This window comes from Odocoileus virginianus, chromosome 2 (genome assembly GCF_023699985.2).
Source record: "Odocoileus virginianus isolate 20LAN1187 ecotype Illinois chromosome 2, Ovbor_1.2, whole genome shotgun sequence".
NCBI lineage: Eukaryota > Metazoa > Chordata > Mammalia > Artiodactyla > Cervidae > Odocoileus > Odocoileus virginianus.
Genome location: NC_069675.1, coordinates 77205461 through 77222821, shown reverse-complemented (window position 1 = coordinate 77222821; position 17361 = coordinate 77205461). Strand labels below are relative to the sequence as shown.

Sequence of the window (17361 nt, the reverse complement as noted above, 5' to 3'; positions counted from 1 at the left end):
AAATGTTGGTTGATGATTAGCATGACTGGCCCAAGGTCATCCAGGACCAGGAGGAGAGCTTCAGCCCCTCTTTCCTTCAACACACAATTTCTCCAAGGCCGTTGGGGACCACGACCATCCTGAGTAGAAGGCTTTTAGAATGCCTGGCTCCCAGTGCTCTCAGTCTAAGACCCTCGGAAGAAATGGCCCACGCAAAGTGCCAATCATAAGGGTTTTCTTCAGAGAGAGCCGTGGAGACAAGCTCACAGCTTGCTGTGCACGCTTCCTTCGGAGCAAGGGGTTTCTGCAGTGTTCTCCTTCACCTTACAAGCCTGACAAAGAGTGGGCCGGGGACCCTCCAGGCCTGAGGGTGGCGGGAAGCTGGCTCCACGTGTCCCATTTCTGACCTCAGCCTTCACCACCAGACTTGGCTGGTTAACCGCGGGGGCGTGGTGAGGCCAACTCGCTCAGCCAGTTCAGGTGAAGGGCTGTGCCACTGGCCAGGCTCCCTTTTCCTATCTACTTTCCTTCCGAGTTTCTGCTAAAATCTGGAGACGTGGAATCCACTCGCGGCAACTCCGAGCCTCTCCAACTGAGCATGCGCCAATGCCTGGCTGCTTTTGGTCACCGGCTCCAGCTCCCTCTGAGCTGGGCTGCGGAGCCAGAGGAGGAGGGAGGAGGGGAAAGGGGAGGGGGTGCCTGGAGAGGCGGCGGCTCGCGCGCCTGCGCATCCGGCTCCAGGGACCCTAGGTTTTCTATGGGATTTCCAATCTGCGGCAGAGACCTACCGGAGCGTGTTGCGGCGGCGACTGGGCTTGCAAGGCGCGATCCAGGAGGGATTTAAGCAGCCCAGAGCTCCACTGGAAAAAAAAAAAAGAAAAAAGAGCGCGAGAGAACCATACCCAGAGACGGCTTAACCGTTTATCCGAATTAAATATATATATACATACATTTATTTATAGAGAACTATTGAGTTTTATCATTTTCGTTAAGTGACCGTGAGCAGCGCTATAACTGTAAGTGGAAAATACAATCTTCGTTGCATTTGTGCATGTGTAGTGCAGCCGATTGTCTGGGAGATGCTTTGGTTATTGTCGCCTACTTGGCTTTGCATAGATAACGTCTAAATGCATGGTGTGACAATAGCTTTGGTTAATGCTGGTGATCTAAACGTATACTGTTAGTCCACGGGGGACCTTTTGGAATAATGGGGGTGGGGGAAGGGGGAGTGTTTACATGCGGCGTGTTTGGGGAATTGTCTTAGGCTAGATTTAAGACAGGTGAAACCGAGGTGCTTTTTAAGTTTGTCTATACATAGGCAGATTTCCTTACACAGATTTAAGTAGCTAATGGACCGATTGTGAAGTTTTCCGTTTGCTGATAAAACTATTGAGCGGTTGCAGTCAAGTACCAACCTGTCATTCGTGGGGCTGGTGCACCATTTTTCTCACCGTGGAAGAGGAGCGAACGTGTTTGTTAAGTAAAACTGAGTGGACGAGATGGTGTGGAGACCAGGATTGGTTTCCAAAGTGGGATGTTTAGAACCACGGGGCTAGGCGCAAAATCAGCTCATTTCTCCGTTACTGTTTAGAAAAGAAAAGATAATTTTTCTGTTTTAATTTTTCGTCACGATGGTGAATGGGCAGAAGAAGGAAAGATGTTCAACCGCCTGGTCTGCCCGGTCTATTTTGAACAGAGTATGAGACTCAGAGCCTTTGAATGGGCACTGTCAGATCCAAACTAGTTACTTGCCTTTGCATGCTGTATTTGCATTCTAGAATGCAGGGTTGAAAAAATATAAAACCAGATGTTTTGCCTTTTGTAGCGTTTCTTTAAAGGAGAAAAGGTCGTTCTGTGTTTTGAGTAAAAATGGATTGTTTCTTGCCCAGATCCTGAAGAAGGGTCTTTGCAAGGTCAAACCCCCTGTGCAAATCAGGGGGTCTGAGAAATTGGGGGAGGGTGCAGGAAATGGTGACGCTCTCTGTGGGTGCCCAGCACTGCAAGGAGATGTCAGAGTGAGAATACATTTTTCTAGAGTTGCCCTCCTATCCATATCTTGGAGATTAAAATGAAGTGGAAATGCTAGTGGGTGTAGAAGAAAAAGTGTATGCTATCTATGTGTCACATCTCAGTTGGAGACAAGAGGACCCAGGAAGCTGTATTTCTACATATTGATTTTTTCAATTTAAAGGAATTTCACATTGAAAAAAATTAAAAATGAAACTCTTGGGAAGACACATTTTTTTTCTCACTACCGTTTAAACTGGCTATTGTTGTCTTTGGTAGAGGCGGCCAGGGGCAGAGGAGGGGGGTGGTGGTGGTGTAGAGGTGTCCTGCCTCATTGAACACCCCACTCTTGAGTACACGCTCATTAAGCTTCAGTGTTTAACCCCAGAAAATGCTGCACTGAAGCAGGCTGGCAGAATAGCATGAGGCAGGCAGACAGGAGAAGAGCATGGCTAGTGTGTGCTGAATTTCCACAGAAAAAGCAGATCCAGTTTCTAGGATGAAATGAAATACATTTTACTCCGAATAGGACAAGCCATTTTAGACTCTTGACCCTTTAGTCAGTTCAACTATTTGGAACCTTTCGAAGGAATCTATAATTTATTTAAGGAAATTTGAAGTAGAAAATTCGAGAATATCCTCTCCTTGGAAGCCTAAAGTGTAAATCATACTGCCTTCTCCGTCCCTCCTTTCTTTACTCCAGAGCAGAAGGACCAGTCGTTTGTCCTAACTGAGCCGTACGCCTTGTCATCAGTGAAAGTTGGAGCAGCTCTCTGAATGGTGCAGCGGCAACACTGCATTGATAAATGGGTGGAGGAGAAAAAAGGGGAAAACCTGGTGTGAAAGCTCATAGATGTTTTCTCCCATACCCTGGTTCATAAGACTGAGTTATAGAGAATCCCATCGGGCAGAGGCCTTCGAAAGCGTCTAGTCCAAACCCCTTGTTTTATAGATGAGAAAATTGAGGCCCAGAACCATGAAGCTAGGGGAAAGTCAATTACCTTCAAGTCTATGGAATAAAGAATTAAAGAGTAATGTTGAGGGAAAATGTTCCCTTCTCTCTGCACTTATAGCATCCTCAGTGACATCACTGAGGTCTTAAAATAAATAATTGCCTGCTCCCAGCACATCTTTTAAGAGAGTCCCGAAGATTCCTTTTTACACCACTGAACCTCTCTTTGCCTCTCTATTTTGGTAAGGTCTTGGTCTCATTTTTCTGTTGCCCCTCACTTCTAATATACCCACTTCATTAGATGTTTAGTCTGGCCTTCCTGGCATCTCAGTCAGTTCGTTTGGAATCCTTCGAGTTTTTGGAGAGAACTGACAAACCAGTTGGAATCTTCAGCTCCCATGTGAAAACGGTCCAAGCCCATCGCCTGCCCCTCTCTGCTCTGTTCCCCAGAACCTTTCAGGGAACCCAGCCTTCTGAGACACTGCAGGCATCTCCCCTTCTGCTCTGTCTCACCTCCTTCAGCTCTTCTGCAGCTGCGGGCTCTGGGACCTAGCAGAGTCAGGAAGTTGCAGTGTCAACACACAGCAGGCGCTGCCAGCTCGCCTCTGGCTCCTAGAAGGCAGAACCCAAATCCAAGATGCCTAGCTGTTTCCAGCCTTCATGGAAATCCACCAGACGAAGCCACCTGCAGAGAGAGGGACTGAAGGCTGGGCGGGAAGACTGAAGACACCTGACTGTTAGTTCCTTCCTGGGGTCGGCGCTATAGAGGAGAGCAGAGCAGCTTTTTAAAGCCTTTAGAGCTTTTAAAGCACTCTTGCTGGACAGGGACTGCAAAGCAGGCAATAATAATATCTGCCTAGTTGGCCCTTCTCTTTCCTTCTTTTTTAATCTCTTTTCCGATCATTTGCTTTCTCTCTTTCTCCTTCATATTCTCCCTTCCGTACAAATTTCTTGAGTATCTGTGCCATGAAGCTCTAGGCCTTTTAAAGATAATCCAGTCATCCCTGTCCCTTCTCCCCAGGCACTCAGAAACTATCACAAATGTCCCCTTTGGGGAAATGCCAGGAATTCTTACCTGAAAAAGCTGAGAAGTTGGGGGAGGCTTGAGAAAAACAAAAGTCTGAGACTCTTCCTCATTTGAGAGATAAGCTAAATACACTTGGCAAGTGTTGAAGCTCAGAAAGCAAGGTAGTGAGTTTCTCAATACATTTCCCAATTAACAATTTAACTAAATCATTTCCCTCATGGTAAACTTTTACTGAGTTGGGATGAGCTCTGTCTTGGAGAGAGTCTGTCCCTAACACATACTCTTGGGGCAAATGTCACCTGGTGTTGCTATTCTGTTCTGAAAACAGGCATGTCCAAGCTATTCTATACACCACATACCTTATACAGATGTCAGAGACTTGTAGCTACTAAAGGTGCTACTTTGCTTTGCTGTGGTGTGAATCTCATTCTGTAATAAGACAGCATGATTAGAAATGTCCTGAGCAAGCTATAGGTTTTTCTTTTTTTTTCAAGTGAATGTCCAGTTCTCTTTATTGGAATGTAAATAAATCTCGTAGCACTACAAAAATATGAGTTATATGAGAGGTTTACAGTGGTCCCTAGTACTGTATGTAGGAGGGTTTTAAATAAAACAGCTATTGATAATTAAAAGCAAATTAGTTCAATCAAGTTACAGTATCATCCTTCAGATTAAAGTGCTCTGATATTAACTAATGTGGCAGCAAACGTGATCCTGAGAAGGAATCCCAATGCCAATTCATCTTGCCTCTTAACTTAGAAACAACAAGAACGAAACAGAGAGTCCGTGTAGTAACCGCTCTCACCCTCTTGGCCTATGACATTCTCTCCTGAGGAGAGATGTCTGGATTTGATGAGATTCTGTCTCAAGTGGGACAAAGAAAAATGAGTAATATGGAAAACATTGTAATATTGGGTTACTAGCAATTAAATTAAATTAAACAATTAAATTACCTGATGACTCTGTTTAGTTGCTAAGTCATGTCCAACTCTTTATGACCCCCTGGACTGTGGCCCACCAGGCTCCTCTGTCCATGGGATTCTGTAGGCAAGAATACTGGAGTGGGGAGGTTTTCTATTTGGGTTGCATGTATATATGGATTCCAAACCTTGCTGAGGAGTTCTCTGGGGAATTTCATAGAATGACTATAATATCAATATCAAATGCGTGGTTTCCTAGTTTGCAAGAGCAAAATATGTTTAATGTCATTCCAAAGGTCTTTTTCTTTGTGTTGAATGATTTTTATGTTTCTACAATTAGCAATTATTTAGAAAGATAGAAAGGCTCTTCTCATAGAGGTGATCACATGCCATTGATCTAAGGTTGAAATTGACAATGTCCATCTCAGTTGTATTATTAGATGCAAATATATTCATTTTCTAAAGTATCAAATGGCACAGAGATAAATGAACAAATGATTGATATTTCTACTATGCTGATGGTTAATTCACATAATTTATAGAGTATGTGAACTGGATGGGATCCATATAAATTACCTAATCCATCCCTTCAATACATAAAAAATATAGTATAGTAAGGAACATTTTCCTGGAGGAGGGCATGGCAAACCACCCCAGTATTCTTGCCTGGAGAATCCCATGGACAGAGGAGCCTGGCAGGCTACGGTTCATAGGTCACAAGGAGTTGGACACAACTGAAGTGACTGAACGAGGAATGTATTATCTTAAAGACATTCCTGCAATGTGAAAACACATTTCACAAGGGCAGAGATTTTAATGATCTTTTTCATATTTCCACAAAATACTCTATACAATGTCCTTTATAGTAGATACTCTGTAATATTTCTCAATTAAATATTCTAATTAGAATCAGTTACATGTACCTTGTTAATTATATCAAGAAATTAAATCATGTATACTAAAAGCATGACTTCCCTCATAGCTCAGTTAGTAAATCATCTGCCTGCAAGGCAGGAGACCTGGGTTTGATTCCTGGGTTGGGAAGATCCCCTGGAGAAGGAAATGGCAACTCACTCCAGTATTCTTGCCTGAAGAATCCCATGGACACAGGAGCCTAACAAGCTACAGTCCATGGGACTGCAAGAGTTGGACACGACTTAGTGACTAAACCACCACCACTGCGAAAAGCATGTGCAAAATTAGAATTGTTTTAAGTATCTTTATGTTACTAAAAGGAAAATATAAACTAAAAGTCATTTTATAATTTATTTTCAATAAGGACATAAAAGCACTATGCTAATACCTTTAAGCATGCTTTTTTTTTAAGCATGCTTTTTAATGTATTTACAGAATATACTCCCTTTTATCTCATCATAGGTAAAAATGCAAATTATTTTATGTATTTACAAGAATTGATATCAATATGTCAGAAAGGGAGTATAAACCTACACTGTGGTAGATATGTATACCATGTATTTAAATCATGATTCTCTTGAACTAGGGAATTATTTTAATGTGTTCACACTGTGAAGGGACCATAACACTGGATTTCTCATTTACAGTTTGTTTCTAAAGATAGCTTATGCTCTCTTAAGTGAATCAAAATAATTTGAGTTGCTTCCAGCTTCATTCATTGACAACTCCACAAATGGAATCTTGGGGGTGCTTTAGAAACTGCTTAATGAATGAAATAGAAATGCAATAGAAAATTACTGAAGAATCCTCAAAGAGGTTTGACACTTTAATAACAAGGTGTCTATGAATACATTAAAGATGCTCTATACCCTTATCAGCTAACTTAAAGCATGCAAGTTGGGTAATTTGTTGGTGATTCTTTTGTTTCACTCTGGATTTCTCCATTACCTTCCTTAACTGCATTTCTAACACAGATGACCTGCTGTTTTTTTTAAAACAGCAATTGTTTTTTTTTTAAAAAGACAGAAAGACCCTGCATTTCTAACCATTTGTTGGATTATTTTCAGGTGAACAACATATTTCCTTTTGTTCTAAATTATATTTAAGATTTGGAATATTCTCATTCACCAGCAACCTTCAAGCTCACTATATCTAATGCAATAATTGCAGAACTTTGTATAGAAAATAAGACTCTCAAAAAGAGTTCATTTTTATGAAGCATTGCTCATAAAAGGCAACATGTTAACAAATTAGCTAAATTTACTTGGAATATTTATATATCTATAGAATGAATATGACTTTTGTTTATTCTTGTTCATATAAGGACTTTTCTAGGAAATATGTCCCTTTAAATGTATTTTTTTCTCCTTTCTTTGGATCTTATTTATTATCTCTCAGGCTCTGAAAGACTGTGAACTTTTGAAGAGCTGAATGTAAATAGATTTTTTGCAAATTATTAACGTGTTCAATGTGCTTTGCAGCCTTGGTAAATTTTTTCCAGTGCAAACAACTAGATCCCAATATTTCTGCTGTTTCATAGTTTAGAATATTTATTGCAGTTGAAAACTTCTCAGAATAGTAGATTTTGATGCTATTGGAGTCTGGTGTTTTACATTTTGCCTTGGCTTTATTAATTTGTGATTAGTGTATTTATTTTTAACTTATTGAAACCCAGTCTTAAATTATGAGTGAAATTTCCCATTGGAGGCCCATTAAGGATTATCAATAAAGTTGACATGCTTATCAATATAATATCTTATTTTTAATGTGTGGAATAGTGCTGTACAAGTTTGATTTTCAATTAGCAACTTCTGTTCTGGAGTTTTTTGGCTTTTGATGTTATGAGCTAATGAAAGACTATCAATTTTGTTTATTCCAGAAGTTCAAGTGTTTCTGAAATTTATACATAAGGTGCATGGTTTGCTTTCTTGCTCATATGGGAAATATTATGAAAAATAAAAAAGAAATTGTGAAATAAGTTTAAATTCTAAACAAAATTGTTAGTTTTTCTTTTAAGAGTTTATAAAGATATTTATTCCTCAGAGTGAGGTGAAAACCATCCATACAATCTTCTGCCATTTTTAACTAATAAATGGAAAAGTTCCTCAATTCTCACAGTTTCAATTGGCTCAAAAGAAATTATGAAAGTGTAAAATGAGTTTTCAAGCTAAATACACTTAGATAAAAATCCCTAATTCCACAGTTTATTAGTTCTATGACCTTGAATATATTGTTTAACCCGTCAAGCTCAGTTTCCATTTAAAATTGAATTCTTGAACAGAAATAGAAGACTATGTATTAAAGAATATAATATAATGCCTCATTATTAAAAATGTGCAATTAATGATAGTCATTATCATTACTGTCATTTCTTTTATTAGAAATTAATGGTTCATAAACCACTTTAGTCTCTGAGTTATAGTAATCCCACTCAGAATAGAACCTCTGAATAAGAAATTGAGCTATGATCAATGAACAGTTAACAGTGCTTAACCTATCTTGTAAAAAAAACATCCGTTAAGTAAGTGTGCCAAGCACCGTGTAGTCACTGGAATCAATATTAAATAAGTTGCAATCTCAGCCTTCAAAGAATTTATGCCTAATGAGGAAGGTAAGCGCAGTTCAGTAAGTCAAGTGAAACAAAAACATGGTATAGATGCATAAAGGAAATAATTTGTAGAAGAAATGCCTACACTGAGACCTTATTCTCATTCTTATTTCTTTCATTCTTTCCTTAAATGCATCTCCTTTCATTATACTGTTTCTTTGCCATTATCTCCCTACCATAAAATACCAGCATATAATTGGACACAACAGAATATGGAACCAAGAAGACATTTTTAAACTTGTTTCCTTATTGAATACATTTTAAGGTTATCTATTAATTATTTTACAATGTAGCTAAATAATGTGGCCCTTGTCTCCCACCCAAGCCTCCAGAGGGTCATTGAAACTCAGTGAAAACATTTCAAGAGCCTTGCCTTTGGTTTAAATATTATACAATGATACTTCTATCCTTTAATACCTTCCAAAAAAGAGCTTTCTATCTGATACTCTCTGTGCTAAGTGCTAAGTCACTTCAGTCCTGTCTGACTCTTTGCGACCCTATGGAGTCTGTAGCCTGCCAGGCCCCTCTGTCCATGGGGATTCTCCAGGCAAGAATACTGGAGTGGGTTGCTATGCCCTCCTCCAGGGAATCTTCCTGACTCAGAGATCGAATCTGTGTCTGCCACGTTGGCAGGCAGATTCTTTACTACTGAGCCTCCAGGGAGGCCCATACATATGCGCACACGTGTGTGTGTGTGTGTGTGTGTGTGTGAAAGTCACTCAGTCATGTCCGACTCTTTGTGACCCCATGAACTGTAGCCTGCCAGGGAAGCCCACACATACATAACATAAATCCAAAATGGCCTTAACTATCTTCAGCTCTTCTAAAAGCTTTTTCACTTCTCCTCAGCTTTTCCCTCAATTCTCCCTCTATTTCCTGCCCCATTTACTAGGAAAATTCAAGTATATTTCTTATCTGGAGTTAAAGAGGAGCATCTTTTTCTCATTTTGAAGTCTGTAACAAAGTTGCACCTAAATTCTGAGGCTCTTTTCTATAAGAAGAGTATTGTGTGATTCACAGAATTAGGTAGGAGTTTTGATTCTAATTAATTTGGGGGCTTTTTTCTCATTTTTGAAATGGGGTCATATATCTACCTTGGTACTAATGCGTGTGTGTGTGTGTGTGTGTGTGTGTGTGTGTGTGTGTGTATCACATGTATATGTATACCACTTAAAGAACACACCTGCCACTGCAGGAGACATAAGAGACGTGGGTTCAGTCCCTGGGTTGGGAAGATCCCCTGGAGGAGGGCATGGCAACCCAGTCCAGTATTCTTGCCTGGAGAATCCCATGGACAGAGGAGCCTGGGAGACTACAGACCATAGGGTCACAAAGAGATGGACACGCACCCACACACACCACTTAAAAGAGGTTAGCACATAGTAAATAATTCTTCCTCTCCCTCCAAACCTCCACCTTCCCATCTCCTTTTCACCATTTATTCTAGCAGAACACTAAAGTGTTCTGTTCTTTTCAAGTATATTTGTCTTAATTTGCTGGTGGTTAAATAATATAATAGCTAGGACATGCGTATCCCAGGTAGCATGGTGAGTGTGGTCCTAGAGAAGGCATCCTAACTGAATCAATGTCCTAGCATAGACCTGTGTTCCTACATCTGTTTGAAAAAGCCTTCCATTCATTTAAGACATGCCTCCTACTAAAGTTCCCAAAGCTTCTACTGACTATGTTCAGTTGATGAATAATCCATCCCCACTCAATGATTTATAAGTTTAGTTCAGTCGATCAGTCGTGTCCAACTCTTTGCATTCCCATGGACTGCAGCATGTCAGGCTTCCCTGTCCATCACCAACTCCCAGAGCTTGCTCAAACTCATGTCCATCGAGTCAGTGATGCCATCCAACCATCTCATTCTCTGTCATCTCCTTCTCCTCCTGCCTTCAATCTTTGCCCGCATCAGGGTCTTTTCCAAGGAGTCAGTGCTTCACATCAGGTGGCCAAAGTATTGGAGCTTCAGCATCAGTCCTTCCAATGAATATTCAGGACTGATTTCCTTTAGGATGGACTGGTTTGATGTCCTTGCAGTCCAAGGGACTCTCAAGAGTCTTCTCCAACACAACAGTTCTAAAGCATCAATTCTTCAGCACTTAGCTTTATTTATGGTCCAACTCTCACATTCATACATGACTACTGGAAAAACCATAGCTTTGACTAGGTGGACCTTTGTTGGCCAATTAATGTTTGTCAGCAAAGTAATGTCTCTGCTTTTTAATATGCTGTCTAGGTTTGTCATAGGTTTTCTTCCAAGGAACAAGCATCTTTTAATTTCAGGGCTGCAGTGACCAACTGCAGTGATTGTGGAGCCCAAGAAAATAAAGTCTGTCACTGTTTCCATTGATTTATAATGCTCTTCATAAATCTTGTCAGAGGATATCTGCCAACCTTTAATTATCGTTCAATCTTCATACTCTCTCTCCCCTACCTTTTCCTCCAAGGTGCCTTGAGTGTGTTTTAAACATTCTAATGACATCCTTACTTCACTTCTTTGTTTCAGGTCCAGCACTATCACTTCTATATTTTTGGTCCAACTAATGTCCATCAAATAACATCAAATAAATGGTAGAAAGGGAACCCTCAGTGGAATACATAATACATGTTGCAAAGCATGTTCATGGCAGGGTTGGCCTCTCAGAACCTTCGTTTGCTGGGCATTTGTAGAAGTGTATACTGATGTACATTAGCTAGGAGCAGAGGACGGCTCTCCAAGTAGGGGTGAGGGAGAGGTGTGCCTACATACAGATACATAAATACATACATACTTACATGCATGATAGACACACAATAAGCTCAGAATGTTGTCATAGGTTGTTTTACATTTTAAGGAAAATATTTAAGAGCAAATAGCTGGATAATTTTTTGAGATGGCATTAAAAGGAAGGCCTTGTTGAAAGTCTTCTCATTCTAGGTGAAGTAGCAGATTTGAAAGTGAAGGAGGTTTTAAGGCTTCCCAGGTGATGCAGTGGTAGAGAAACTGCCTGCCTATGCAGATTCGGTTCTGCTATCTGCTGTCTGCCAATGCAGATAGGAGATGGGGATCAATCCCTGGGTCAGGAAGAACCCCTGGAGTGGGAAATGGCAACCCACTTCTGGGAATCCCAAGAGCAGAGGAGTCTGGAGGGCTACAGTCCGTGGGATCCTAACAGTCAGACACAACCAAGCACTCACACATTAAGGACATTTTAGACTTTGTTTCTTTAAAGAAATATTTCCAAAATACTAATAGTTATTTCCCCTCGAAGAGTCTTGTAGAAACCCTTTTTGACGTAAATAATGTTTCCAACATCCCAGTCTTAAATTCTTTTCAGTGCACATTTTCATGTTAATAGTAAGTGTGAGTGGTCCTGTTGAGAAGACCCAGCATATGTTTCATTTGCTTAACCTTTTGTTTCCAAACTGTTTTGCACAGTGAAGTTATGTTAAAATGCGCTTGTTAACCATCTCATTATGGTTCTGAAGAACCCAGTTGGAAAAGAAGGACAAAAGCTGAAGTATATAGTGAAAGGTACTGTAGGACAAGGAGCCATGAATTCTGTCTTTTAGGGATCAAAGTTGTGTTTTAGGTATTGTAAGTGTGAAGTCTTGCAAGAGTTGCTTTACTTTTCTGAGTTTTAGTTTTATCGTTTAAAAATAAATATGAGATTTTCTGTCTTCCCTTCTCTGGTTAGTTTATTGTGAGATTGAAATGACTTTGAACATACTTTGTAAACTGGATAGTGCCAAGTAATGGTAAGAGACTTACGATTATTATTCAACTTTAGAATTTTAGTTTATCTTTTATTTTAAAAAGATAAATTAAGAATCAGAGTACTGATCTGGTGCTAATTATTGCAATGAGATTATATCTACTGAAAGAAGTCCCCTGCCCCCTATCCCCCCCTTCCTCAGTTCCTAGTATAAAATGGCAAACATATGGTAACTACAACTAGGTTTTCACACAGTAAAACTGAAAAGGTGATTTTAAAATAAAATAAATCTGGAGGCGAAAATAAAATTATTTAAAATTTTAGACACATCAACTTCTGGTTTTTTCCCTCAGGATTTCTCATGTAGTGGAGCCCACAATGTTTCTCAGTGAAGTAAGCATGTTCCAATTTTCAGAGACACTCTTGTGGAAAGAGAGGCAACCGTGGCCATGCCCAAGTGTTTGTTCCAGCAGACAGGCTTTGGCAATAAGACTTTTATCCTAATAGAATAAACAGGTCTGTGAGAGTCACTGGGCCTTACATCCTTGAATGCAACATGTGTATGTAGACCTGAACAATGCAAAGACGGGGGAAAAGGACTGAAGAAACAAAAGAGACCTCTATATGCCTGTGTCCAAAGAGAATCCATTTTGAACAAGGTCTGTGCCTCTCAGTGCAGGTCAGCAGGAGTGACGACCTCCCCTCAGGGACAATGGAAATCATTTCTCATGAGTCTCCACAACCCTGATTATCAAAATCTGATTCTTTTCTCAGAATCCTGCCCTAGTCATCTTAGCCAAGAGTTCTCACTCAGGCTTTTTACCACACCTGAACTTATAGTCACTTGTGTATGTGCCAGTTCTCATAGGGAGCTGGAAGTTCCTTGAACGGAAATCTGTCTGATAAATTTTCAGGCCCCCTCTAGAGAGGTGTGCCACTGGAGGGCAGTTGAATAGGAGTGGTAACATGCCAAGTGTACTTTGCCCCATTAATAAGTCGTAAAGTGTGGCAATCACCAGTCAGGCACTCTTAAACAGTTCGAAAACACCTGGGGTTATGAGAAGCGGCGTTTGGGCTTCTGACTCACAAAGGGTTTTGATGGCTAGGTTACACAGTACCTGTAAGAATAAGTGAGACTGCCCATTTCCTATATAACCTCCTTTTCTTGGCCCCTCCCTGGAGCAGCAGAGCAAACAGTGAAAGAGGGAAGCAAGAAGAATAAAGAATAGATTAAAATCTCCTCTCTTCTGCTTAGTTCAAAATTGAGCTCAGAAAGGAGAAACTAGGTTGGATATATAGTGGAAATTTACATTTAAATTAGACTGAGCTTTTTAATACCTACTTTAATACCTACTTTGATACCTGAAAGTTACTTGGAAAGATACAGATCAACCCAATATATCATCCTGGAATGGGAAAGGAAGGCACAGTTAGAGCATATTTGAGGAAGAGATGAGAAAATAAAGCTATGTAACCAACCCATTCGATAAGCTGGTTATAAAAGAAACAATACAAAATGGCATATTGTTCATTCATAAAGCAAGAGGTATAGGCCAGAATTGCTGGTGTAGGTGTTAGAAAGACAAAACTGGTGTGAACTGGAGTGACAGAAGAAAATTGTCTGGATCCAGATCACCAATGGTACAGGAGAAATTGGAAAAGAATGATGTTCTTCCAAAGAGGCACTCAGTAGATATCCAAGTACATAGAGTGCTTGTATCATTCATCTTCGGCTCATAACCAAGATCAGATTCATCTGAATATTGGAAGTTATCTCTCTAAGCTAATTTCAGGAGAGCAAGGAAATGAAAGCAAAGATCATTTATACTTGGTAATAACATTAAATAGTAATGGTGTAAAGAATTTAAAGTGTATAGGACACTATGTTGGCTATTTACACGTTACTTCGTTGAATCCACATTACAGGTCTGCAAGATAAGCTTCATTTTATGACCAAGAAACTGTGTCTCAGAAAGTAATTTTTTCAAGGTCACACATCTACTAAGTAATAAAGGTGTTGCTTAAACCAAGGGCTCTACCTATCTTTTTGCAGATGTTTAGTTGCTAAGTTGTGTCCAAGTCTTTGCGACCTCATGGACTGTAGCCCGCCAGGTTACTCTGTCCATGGAATTTCCCAGGCAAGAATACTGAGGTGGGTTGCCATTTCCTGCTCCAGGGGATCTTCCTGACCCAGTGATCAAACCCATGTCTCCTTTGGTAGGCGGATTCTTTACTGCTGAGCCCCCAGGAAAGCCTGCCTATCTACACAGGCTTTTTCTTTGCTTTGTTTTTTTAAACTTTTTATTATGGAAAGCATACACATTTGAAGAGAATGATACAATGACTCTTGTGTACCCATCACTCAATTTTTACCACTAAGAGTCACTTTGCTTCAGTTCTATACCCAGACTTCCCCCTCCAATGGTTTAGTTGAACAAATTATGACACTATGTCATTGCATCTATAAATATTCAAATATATATCTGTAAGGAATCTTTGAAACATGTCCACAGTACTGTTATATACCCCCAAAATTATTTAATGTCGTCGAATATCTGGTCAGTGTTCAAAGCTCATAAGTATTATTATAATTTATCTGAATATGGATCTAGATAAGGTCTGCACATCCCAGTTGGCTAGTAGACAGCTGCCACTGCTGCTGCTAAGTCGCATCGGTTGTGTCTGACACTGTGCGACCCCATAGACGGCAACCCACCAGGCTCCTTTGTCTCTGGGATTCTCCAGGCAAGAATACTGGAGTGGGTTGCCATTTCCTTCTCCAATGCATGCTCAGTCACTTCAGTCATGTTCAACTCTGTGCGACCCTATGGACAGCAGCCCACCAGGCTCCTCCGTCCACAGGATTACCTAGGCAAGAATACTGGAGTGGGTTGCCATTTCCTCCTCCAGTAGACAGCAGCTTGTTTTATATAGAACATTTATATAAAACATGTTTCTCACTAGAGGAAAATATGGTATGGATAAAAGAGACATGGCTTCAAAGATGAGCCTAATTGCTCTGAACAAGTTATCTAACTTTTGAAAAGTAAAAATTATGTTCCTGAGATCAGTTGCAAGGTTTAATAGCATAATGTCTATGGAAGTGCTTAAAACAATCTCTGGCATGTACAAATATTTTAGTGAATTTTAGTTTCCTTTCCTTAAAAAAGTTTAAAAGAAAAAAATAGTATACTAGGCCAAGAAACTTGAGAAAACTTCTTGGAGTGCTTTGGCTACTGACCCTTGTGATCACTTCTGTTTTGCTTCTGGATATAAATTTGACCATAGTTGTCCCATAATAGCTGATGACTAACAGCTCTGAATCCGCCTCACTGGCATGTTTCATGTGGTTCCCCACATGAAGAGGAAGGAAATTTGTGAGTTTAAAATGATCTCAAGTTGAAAAAAGTGAAATGTTACAAGCTATTATCAAGTCAATTAAAAGGAATAGGAAAAATTAAAATATGATATCATGTTAGCAGAGGTTAACATAACTTTGCATAAGTAGCATAATTAAAAAAAAACAAATAGGGGCAATTAAAATGATTCAGGTTTGAATTTATTTTTTGTTCTTATGAACTTGGGCAAGTCACTTCATTCCTCGAGATCCCAGTTTCCTAGGGTATAAAATAGAAATTCTGAATAAGATAATCAAATTAATCTAAAGATCAGACATCAGCAACATGGGAAAATTGAAATAATACTGGGCAATAAAACCAAATTTGAATTCTGACTCTACCATTTAATGGCTGGCTGTGTTGCCTTAGGCAAATAATTTAATCTCTCTGAACCTCAGTCTTCTCAGTTGTTAAATGTAAATTATAGCTGTCTCACAAAATTGTTGTGGAAGCCAGAGGTTATATGTACATTTTAAATGACTAGCAGAAACCAAGCATTTAATTGAGACTCAGTTTTTTAATAATAAGGTAGTATTTGCTGTTCTCAAAGATTTTTTCGTTTAAATTGAGAAAATTAAATGAACTCATAATCAAGAAGCATAGAACTGAGTACAGCTGAAAGGCCGTCTCTGAATTGGGTACATCTAAAGCCCGTCTAAAGCCCATCTGTGAAGTTAACAGATATTTTATCTAGAACACGATGTTTGAATTCAAAACATTGTATTTATAAAAGCTTGTAGCCCGGTGACAGTAACATAATGTTCTTATAGTGCTTATGCCTGCTTATTTAGAAAATATAAAGTAAGCAGTTTTTTCTGTGTCATGTGAGAACCAGAGGTTGCTGGTGAAGAGTATTCAGATTTTTGTAATAAGTCTATAAGGTTATACATCTGTGAATTGAAACTTACTAGGAAGTGATGTCGGAGAAGGCAATGGCACCCCACTCCAGTACTCTTGCCTGGAAAATCCTATGGATGGAGGAGCCTGGTAGGCTGCAGTCCATGGGGTCGCAAAGAGTCAGACATGACTGAGCGACTTCAATTTCACTTATCACTTTTATGCATTGGAGAAGGAAACGGAAACCCACTCCAGTGTTCTTGCCTGGAGAATCCCAGGGATGGGGTCACACAGAGTCAGACACGACTGAAGAGACTTAGCAGTAGCAGTAGCAGGAGGTGATGTAATGCTGATAGAAGGAAGGCTAAAAATTCATACAGCATTCCAGCTAGTTTATCTGAAGTGTAGTTACTGATTTCTATGGTCAATAGCCAAAATCACATTATTTCTCTGAATTTGAATCTAATTTGGACACCGCTGATTGTTATCACGGTGGTTGAGTTTGCATCATTATAACAGTGAGAATATTCCAGTTTTGTGGTTGTCTTAGATTAGATATGAGTGCAGAATTTTTCTTTTTTAATTAAGTGGAGACAGAGACTGCTTTTTTCTTTCAAAAGACTTTTTAAATCTAATTTTAAACATTCATTTGACAAAACTCCAAAAACTAGAACTAAAGAGTGTTACTGTCGGCATTCCAGATAACTCACCAAACAAATAACCACACTTCAAGCTGCTACTCATATGACAGCTCTTAAATGAGCTTCATTGAAAGCCAGGACTTTGCTCTTTTAAAGTACTTTTTCTGAGTAAAAAGAATAATACTGGCTCATTGTAGAAAATTTAGAAAGCAAAACCCAGAAAAAATAGAATCAGAAAAGAAAAGAAAAATCAGAGGGAAGAATAAAAATCACTTGCAATCTATTATTTATAGGTTATATTTTCCTCCTTTATAAATATGTATTTTTCTAATTGAGACTACTCGTTTCTTTAAAATTTGTATTCTGCTTTTTTTGT

General features: G+C 39.5%; 1 protein-coding gene across 1 annotated transcript in view; it reads left to right on the top strand.

Annotated features, from left to right (window-relative positions):
- Positions 1-661: 661 nt before the first annotated feature.
- VSNL1 (visinin like 1) overlaps positions 662-17361 on the top strand; it is a 114294-nt gene continuing 97594 nt past the window's right edge. Inside the window, exon 1 of the mRNA XM_020910122.2 lies at positions 662-995. The gene's annotated coding sequence lies outside the window, so the exon portion shown is untranslated. The remainder of the gene's footprint in view (positions 996-17361) is intronic.